At 35.8% G+C, this 9859-nt stretch overlaps 1 pseudogene; it reads right to left on the minus strand.

Annotated features, from left to right (window-relative positions):
- Positions 1 to 4419: 4419 nt before the first annotated feature.
- On the minus strand, positions 4420 to 4909 carry LOC136319230 (small ribosomal subunit protein eS24 pseudogene; annotated as a pseudogene).
- Positions 4910 to 9859: the final 4950 nt, after the last annotated feature.

The following is a 9859-nucleotide window of genomic DNA, read 5'->3' on the forward strand; positions in this document are numbered from 1 at the left end:
ATGAACAATGAAAAACTTAAGAATTTTAATGTTCTATGTCAGGGATCCCCAAAGTTTTTACACTGGGGGCCAGTTCACTGTCCCTCAGACTGTTGGAGGGCTGCCACATACAGTGCTCCTCTCACTGACCACCAATGAAAGAGGTGCCCCTTCCGGAAGTGCGGCGGGGGTCCAGATAAATGGCCTCAGGAGGACGTATGCGTTCTGCCGGCCGTAGTTTGGGGATGCCTGTACAATTTCCACATTATACCTTACTCAAATTTTTTAACTTGAGTAATCAGAAAAATAATTGTTTTATGGAGAATGGGTGTGGCCTGAGCAGGCGGTGGCACAGTGGATAGAGCGTCAGATTTGAATGTGGAGGACCCAGGTTTGAGACCCCAAGGTTGCCAGCTTGAGCACGGGCTCATCTGGTTTGAGCAAAGCTCACCAGGTTGGACCCAAGTTTGCTGGCTAGAACAAGGGATTACTCGGTCTGTTGTAGGCCCACGGTCAAGGCACATATGAGAGAGCAATCAATGAACAACTAAGGTGTCACAACAAAAAACTAATGATTGATGCTTCTTATCTCTCTCTGTTCCTGTCTCTCCCTATTTATCCCTTTCTCTGACTCTCTGTCTCTGTAAAGAGAGAGAGAGAGAGAGAGAGAGAGAGAGGAGAATAGGTGTGAAAGTGAGCACAAGTACAGACTTGTGGTTTAAATAACAGGTTTAACACGACCTTTTATATTTTCCACTTAAATAGTTAATAGACTTTAAAATAATTTTTTAAATACCAGTTTACAGAACAGCTGAAACTATATCCTATGGACAAATTATAACCAGAATGTTTGGAGTATTCACTTTAACTATAAAGTCAGAGGAACTGAATTTAAAAATATATGTCTGTATTCCTTATTTTATGAAAGATAGTGGTACTGTCAGCTTCTAAAAAGGCATGCATTTTATGCCTTTCCCATCACTTATGTTCTCTCCCATAGTCCCAGCATTGATACCAAACCAAACTTACAATTTCCCATGACATGCTTTACGTTTTTAAAAATTGAATTATTGGATTTAACATTAGTTAATAAAATTATATAGATTTCAGGTTTATGCACCTATAATGCATCATCTGTATCTTCTATTGTGTGCTCACCACCTCAGGTCAAGTCCCCTTCCATTTATCTCCCTTTACCTTCTTGTATCTCCCCCATTCCCTTCCCCTCTGGTAATCACCACACTGTTGTCTCTGTCCAAGGCTTAGTTTTCTTTGCTTAATCCCTTCACCTTTTCACCTAGTCCCCAACCTTCATCTCCTCTGACAACTGTCAGTATTTTCTCTGTATCTATGAGTCTGTTTTTATTTTGTTTTTTAGTTTATTTTGTTCATTAGATTCCACATATGAGTGAAATCATCTGGTACTTGTCTTTCTCTGACTGGCTTCTTTCACTTAGCATCATACTCTCCAGGTTCGACACTCATGGCTAGCTTTACAAGGGGCCAGAACAGTAATCTAATTGTACATTCACTCATCTATCACTTGTTTTAATTCCATTTGAACACTGTAAATTCCTGGAAAAAAAGTCCTAGAATGAAGTTGGCTACTGGTGCTTACATCCTGTCTAAGGTGTTGTTGGTTCAAGTAAAATGTGGAGATCTAAAAGGAGACCAGGGCATTGTGAGAATTGAAAGTTAACCATCAATGCCATTAGTCCAGAGAATCCAAGAACCCATACTGGGGATAATATACAGAATACACCAATTCTAGCAAAATCACAAAGAAATGGCAAACTGAGCTGTTTGTTATGTAAATCTGCCCTGACCCATTTTTCCTACTAGAGAGTAACCTAATGAGAGATACTAAGTTGAAAAGGCTAGTCATACCCTTTTAATTTACCAAACATGGGGACTATGAATGGGAAAACAAATCAACATAAGATTTATAAAAGAGAAAGGAGAATATCACCCTTGTGTTTTCACCTATTTACTCTTTAGAATGGTATAAGAACTAGAAGAAAATTTGACAAATATTTGGCATCAATGAGGTGAAGAAAGTCAACCACACAGAGGGAAAAAAGGATGACATGAACATGTCAAAGTCTGTCCCAACTACAGGAAGATAAATTAAAATGGATGAAAATGAAGGTAATTAAGATGAGGTAGAGCCTGACTAGGCGGTGGCGCAGTGGATATAGCATCAGACTGGGATGCAGAGGATTCAGGTTCGAGACCCTGAGGTCACCAGCCTGAGCGCAGGCTCATATGGTTTGAGCAAAACCTCATCAGCTTGAACCCAAGGTGGCTGGCTCGAGCGCTGGCTCGAGCAAGGGGTTACTTGGTCTGCTGAAGGCCCAAGGTCAAAGCACATATGAGAAAGCAATCAATGAACAATAAGGTGTCGCAACAAAAAACTGATGATTGCTGCTTCTCATCTCTCTCCATTCCTGTCTGTCTGTCCCTGTCTATTCCTCTCTCTGATTCTCTCTCTGTCCCTGAAAAAAAAAGAAAAGAAAGAAAAAGAAGCTGAGGTAGAATTGCCAAGAAGTTGAAACTGTGAAAATTAAAGATGACATTGAATGCTGTAGTGGGCTCAAATAACACTGCAGATGTGCATTCATTGAACACATATATCCTGACCCTAATACATGCAGGGGCCCTGCTCCGAGTGCTGTGAACCCAAGTGTCAACAGGATGAAGTCTGTCTAATTTTATGATGTTGAGAATATGAATATATTCTAAATGCCAAAGAAAATCACAGAAGTAAAAACTCAAAGGCAAATGATATCTACATAGACAAGGAAGGGAGAGCCAAAATAAGAATGATAGTACTCAGCCCTGGCCGGTTGGCTCAGCGGTAGAGCGTCGGCCTAGCGTGCGGAGGACCCGGGTTCGATTCCCGGCCAGGGCACATAGGAGAAACGCCCATTTGCTTCTCCACCCCTCCGCCGCGCCTTCCTCTCTGTCTCTCTCTTCCCCTCCCGCAGCCAAGGCTCCATTGGAGCAAAGATGGCCCGGGCGCTGGGGATGGCTCTGTGGCCTCTGCCCCAGGTGCTAGAGTGGCTCTGGTCGCAACATGGCGACGCCCAGGAGGGTCGCAACATGGCGACGCCCAGGATGGGCAGAGCATCGCCCCCTGGTGGGCAGAGCGTCGCCCCTGGTGGGCGTGCCGGGTGGATCCCTGTCGGGCGCATGCGGGAGTCTGTCTGACTGTCTCTCCCTGTTTCCAGCTTCAGAAAAATGCAAAAAAAAAAAAAAAAAAAAAAAAAAAAAAGAATGATAGTACTCAAAATGGGGAGTGGTATAGTAATATTGTCCCTGGAAACAGAGTCACTTATTATGGTTATCCATAGAGCGATTAAGGTACAATTTCTCTGGATTAGAAGTAAGAAATCTAACAAGACCTTATAATTTTACCAGAATAAAAACTAAATGCACATTATTTAAAAATAAAGAAATACATGGATAAAGAAATGTATACTGACTTACTGACATTATTTCCTCAAAATTTGGAGTATATCAAGGAGCCTTTTTTTATAACTATTCCTCATAAAATGTAACTAATACAATATACTATGAAATAGAAATGAGAGCTATAGTAATTGAAGAGAGTTTACAAAATATTATTTTTAAATTTATAATTTTATTTTACCCCAAAATAAAGAAGTTTTGGAAAACAATTTATAAGAACACTGATTAACATTTCTAGTAGCAAAGTAAATATGTACTATCAAGAGTGTACTTAGTTTTCTTACAAAATAGCGATAATCTGAAATAGATTTTTGTAGAGGTTATAGCCATAATAGTAATAATACTTATGGTAAATTCAGTCCCTTTGACTTATTAATATTTTCATAAATATCTAACAATAGAGAAAAGTTTGAATTAATGCATAAAATCATTGTTGAAATATAAACACTCATTTTTGAAAGCTACATAACACAACATAATATCACAACATTAAGAAAAAAACAAATATAGCATATATTTAATTTTTTATGTAAATATATAAAACATGTTTATAAAAAAAGGTAATCTTCCCTGTCTTGGATGGTAAGATTATAGGCCATTTTATCATTTATTAATATTAATTATGTTCTATTTAGAAATGAAATGTTTTTTTTTGTTGTTGTTGTCTTAATTAAGTGAGAGGTAGGGAGTCAGAGACAGACTCCCACATGCTCTCCAACTGGAATCCACCTGGCAAGCCCCCTACCAGGTGTTGCTCTGTCTATCTGGGCAGCTGCTCCATTGCTCTACAACCAAGCTATTTTAGTGCCTGAGGCGAGGCCATGGAGTCATCCTAAGCACCCGACAGCCAGCTTTGCTTAAACTATTCAAGCCATGGATCTGGGAGGAGAGGAAAGAGAGAGATGGGGAAGCCCTGACCGGGAATCAAACCGAGACTTCTACATGTCAGGTTGACACTCTACCACTGAGTCAACTGGGCAAATGTGTTGTTTTTAAAGTTTTTAGTTTTTTAATACTCTCATGAAAAATCAGTACAATCAGTACAAGTAAAGTCACTAAAGAACATTTACTTCTGTTTGCCACCACAACAATGGCCTTTCCAGTCCCCCTGACTTTCTGCATCCTGTTCTGGCATTTCTTTTTCTGTTTTCTTGAGGTCTTCTCACACAGGCCAAGTCTTACACATCTATGTTTGGGGTCATTTTTCTTTGAGTGATCCAAGGAATCATAAATCATTCCAAAGCCAGTTGTCTTGCCACTAACAAAATGGGTTTTGAATCCAAACACCAAACACAAAAAAGGACATCTGGTGTGCTTTTATACACTTTTGCTAGTTCTTCCTGATTTTCTGTCTTAGGAACTGTTGCCTTCCCAAGGTGAAGGACATCAGTGATTACTTGTTTCTGCTGCAGTAGTCTTTTGGTCAGGACTGGGTCTGAATAGTTACTGTGTTGTTCATGATGGTGTAGCCAGGCTTCAAGCATCCAGAGAGAAAAAAGCTAAAATGTGTTATTTTTAAAAATAAAAATTATATCCCTAAGGATAAAAGAGAAGTGACCTTAGGTAAAGTAGTTTACAGTACCAACAATTATCCAATAGTAATACTCTGTTGTGACCTTATTAAAACTAATCATTTTGAACATATTAACAGGAATAATTCTGGTGATCATAAAAAGGTGTGACTCCAGTAACATGTTCTGGCTGAAGTAGAGTGGAATGCCATAGTCTGGAATTCACAGGCTGAGAGTCATTTTGACTAATGAGCGCATGTTCACTGACAGTCTAGATGGATAATAAGCATATGGAAACCATGTCCTTGAAGAAATAATGAACGAGCTTCTATAGAGTATTTTACTCCTCCCCCCCCCAATAAAAGAGAAATTCCAAGAAATCTCAAAGAAATTAATTGGAAAAATTAAGAGTATAAAAAATCAGAGAAGGTGAAATCAACCTTTATTTTGAATACCAGGACTTAAAGCCAAGTTTTAGAAACATAAAATTAGGAAGAGATATCAACAACCTGTATTCTAGTGCAGTTTTCCTCAAGACATAGGAAAAAACTGAAGTAAAAGAATTCTTCTTGATAATAACATAATGATATGTATATAATTATTTAATTTGATATATGGTAAATAATTCCAAACTTAGCATAAACACCTTCAAGTTTAATTTAGCCATTTGAGTATATTTAGACAAATTAAAATCTCTTATTTAAATGTCATACTAAGAAGCTCTATTAGTTTTAAGTTGTATTAGGACAGAATGCTTAAATGAATTTTTAGCTTCATATACCCCTAAATATATATTCAATTTCTTATTTCTCTTTCAACTTCTTTCTTGTGCATCTTAATATCAGTGTTTTCTAAATAGCATTAAAGATATATCAAAATATTTTCTTTTAAGAAGTATGTAATAAAAGTTAGTTCACTGTAGGTTTTCCCTAATCTTTAGTAATGAAGGGATAAAGTTTGAAAAGAATAAAAAGAGAAAAAGAGAGATAGAGAAATCTTATGAACATGGACAATAGTGTGGTGATTGCTAGGGGTTGGGGGCAGTAGAGGAGGAGATAAGGGGATAAGTGGTGTTGGATGAAGACTGAATTTGGAAGGCAAAAAGACAATACAGTGTACAGAAGGTGTGTTATAGAATTGTGCACCTGAAATATTTAACTTTATGAACCAGTGACACCTCAATAAATTCAATGAAACAATAATAATAATAAATTTGTTAAAAATTTATGAGCCTTTTATTGTTAAAATATGTAACTTATTAAGTAACTAAATATATAATTACCTTCTGAACCTATAAAGGATTTATAAATTAAGAATGTATAAATTTCTTTCCAGTAAAAAATAACTAGCCTATGACAAAAATACAATAAATTTACCATGTACTTAATGTCCATATGTGCAAATTGTATTAATCATAAAATATAACATTACATTTGACTTCACTTTATTAATCTTACATGTTAGGAAAATTTTTATAAAATATATAATAGCCAGGAATTATTTTTTCAAAGTTAAAATTACCACTATTTAAAATTAATGTAAAAAAATATTCTCTATTAGGAAAACCAATGAAGAATCAATTTTAGCTATATTTTTCCTGGGGGGTGAATTGACCTGAATAATTTACTCCATAAAATTTATGACAATAATATGATAGGAAATATTGATTAATTTCTGTTTTAACTTTAAATAGTTCATCTGACTTGCCTATTATAATTTTTAAATAAAATATTCTGTATAGACTAAATTGAACTAAAAAATTAATACATATTTCAATAACCTCTTGCTAAGGTCAAAGGGGACTTAAATGGAATAAGCCATTTAAATTTAGAAGTTTATAGTTTGAAAGATGTGCGAGGACATGAGAATATACAAAATATTTAGCATACACAGATTTACCAGACTGGATGATGGCCAAGTTAGAATGACCACAAACTCTAAGCCACATACACACCTAAATCAGTGCAACTGATTTAGACATTCTTAAGAATTATTAGACATTCTTAAGGCAAGATTTGTATGTCTTCATTCATCATATTCTTCCACAGCAACAGACAATAAAAAAAATCTATTCATTTTAAGTTTATAGAGTACTGTATGAGAGTATTAAGTAGACAGTGGGAGCAGAGGGGAATTAGAGCCTGCTAAGTGTGAATATTCAAATGGCTACAGCTTAGCTAAGAGTTCAGCACCAAAATGTCTTTTAATTTTGATATGGTTGAATTTATTCCATTAACTGTCTTTCATTTTTTGTTCTGCTTTTTAATTGTTTGGTCTACATTTTCAATTAAAAAATATTATATATATTTTTTCTTTTTTTGCTCTCCATTATGACTACAAAGATATAATCAACGCTTGTTATCTTAGAAGAAAATAATTTTAACAAAGCCATTGTTAAATCTAAAATAAATAGTTCTATAAACCTCATATGTGAATGAATTTCTTAGGTAGAAATGTATTATTCCTGTGCAAAAAAGTAAGAACCTAAATGAAAATTAATAAATTGTTTCTTTTAATTTAGGTTTAAATATTATTAATGAATGAAAACAAATTTATGAAATTTCTTAGCCAAGTATAAACAAATTGCAATGACTGGTTGTCTTGGTAGCAAAGGGGTGTAATAAATGCACATTTTTTGCATAGTCATATTTTTTGTTCATTAAAAATATAGAAATAAAAAATTTGAATTATCTCACCATCACTGTTCTTATCATATTATTAGAAATAACTACATCACAGACAATGCCAGTCTTGTTTGCCTTGTCCTCTACAATCGTGCTACTCAAAATATTTTCTGTAGAGCAAATTAGAAAAGCAGAATCCCTGGCCCCAGAGATCTGCTGAACAGAATAGATTTTAATAAGATCCATAAGGGATTCACATGCATGTTGAATGGAGAATAGTTCAATTCAGTGTTTAACAATACTAATTACATTTTCATAGGCAAGTCTAAAATGCCTAACTAGTGTCATTTTTGTGATATGTTCAAAATGTTTTTGTTTGTTTGTTTACAGAATAAACTAGTATTCTCATGTAGTAGGGAGAAATTTAATTGTGCATACATTCATCTTTAACATTTCAGTGCCCACAAATGGAGATTTCTGCCAGTGACCTTCCTTTCTTTTTCTGAATCGATCTCCACTCTGCTCCATGATAGTTCTTTATGTATGTCTGTGACTCATCCTTTTGAACATCTAAGCTCTATACAACCATTCCTACAAACCACCCAATGTCAATTTCAGAGGTCTGGGTGGTAATGGCAAGTACAGACCTAGAAAATAGCACAAGCTTCTCTTTTTAGACTTGGCACATGGTCCCAGACAGGTGTGAGATCTTTGACACCATGCTCTTGGCTTCAAAGACTGGAGAAGAGCACAGTTGAAGGTTGCCCAGAACAGGCATTGGAAAATATGGGGCCCAGGTCAGGGGCTCTAGCTTTCTGCATCTGTAGGCAACACTGTATGTGAAGATCAGTGGTGGGATTCAAATAATTTGACAACTGGCTCTCTACCCTAATGATCGTTTTAAGTATATATATATAAAAGAAGTTATACCAAAAGATAGTATTTCATGCACTTAATACTTAAATAAGAACAATAAAAGAGGTACACAAAACTGGACTATATTATAAGAAAGTTTTAAAATATTAATGAAAAATATTAAATAATACTTGACAAAAAGCAATAAAACTGTTATTTAAGATATTTTCATATTGTTTCTTTCTTTTTTTTTTAATAAATTTTTATTAATGGTAATGGGATGACATTAATAAATCAGGGTACATATATTCAAAGAAAACATGTCTAGGTTATTTTGTCATCAAATTATGTTGCAAAACCCTCGCCCAAAGTCAGATTGTCCTCCGTCACCCTCCATCTAGTTCTCTGTGCCCCTCCCCCTCCCCCTAACTCTCTCCCTCCCTCCCTCCCATGTCCTCCCTCCCCCCCCACCCTTGGTAACCACCACACTCTTGTCCATGTCTCTTAGTCTCATTTTTATGTTCCACCAATGTATGGAATCATGTAGTTCTTGTTTTTTTCTGATTTACTTATTTCACTCCTTATAATGTTATCAAGATCCCACCATTTTGCTGTAAATGATCTGATGTCATCATTTCTTATGGCTGAGTAGTATTCCATAGTGTATATGTGCCACATCTTCTTTATCTAGTCTTCTATTGAAGGGCTTTTTGGTTGTTTCCATGTCTTGGCCACTGTGAACAGTGCTGCAATGAACATGGGGCTACATGTGTCTTCACGTATCAATGTTTCTGAGGTTTTGGGGTATATACCCAGTAGAGGGATTGCTGGGTCATAAGGTAGTTCTATTTGCAGTTTTTTGAGGAACCACCATACTTTCCTCCATAATGGTTGTACTACTTTACAGTCCCACCAACAGTGAATGAGGGTTCCTTTTTCTCCACAGCCTCTCCAACATTTGCTATTACCCGTCTTGTTGATAATAGCTAATCTAACAGGAGTGAGGTGGTATCTCATTGTAGTTTTGATTTGCATTTCTCTAATAACTAATGAAGCTGAGCATCTTTTCATATATCTGTTGGCCATTTGTATCTCTTCCTGGGAGAAGTGTCTGTTCATGTCCTCTTCCCATTTTTTTATTGGATTGCTTGTTTGTTTGTTGTTGAGTTTTATGAGTTCTTTGTAAATTTTGGATATTAGGCCCTTATCTGAGCTGTCGTTTGAAAATATCAGTTCCCATATAGTTGGCTGTCTGTTTATTTTGATATCAGTTTCTCTTGCTGAGCAAAAACTTTTAATTCTGATGTAGTCCCATTCATTTATCTTTGCCTTCACTTCTCTTGCCATTGGAGTCAAGTTCATAAAATGTTCTTTAAAACCCAGGTCCATGATTTTAGTACCTATGTCTTCTTCTATGTA

Source organism: Saccopteryx bilineata, chromosome 1 (genome assembly GCF_036850765.1).
Source record: "Saccopteryx bilineata isolate mSacBil1 chromosome 1, mSacBil1_pri_phased_curated, whole genome shotgun sequence".
Taxonomy (NCBI): Eukaryota; Metazoa; Chordata; class Mammalia; order Chiroptera; family Emballonuridae; genus Saccopteryx; species Saccopteryx bilineata.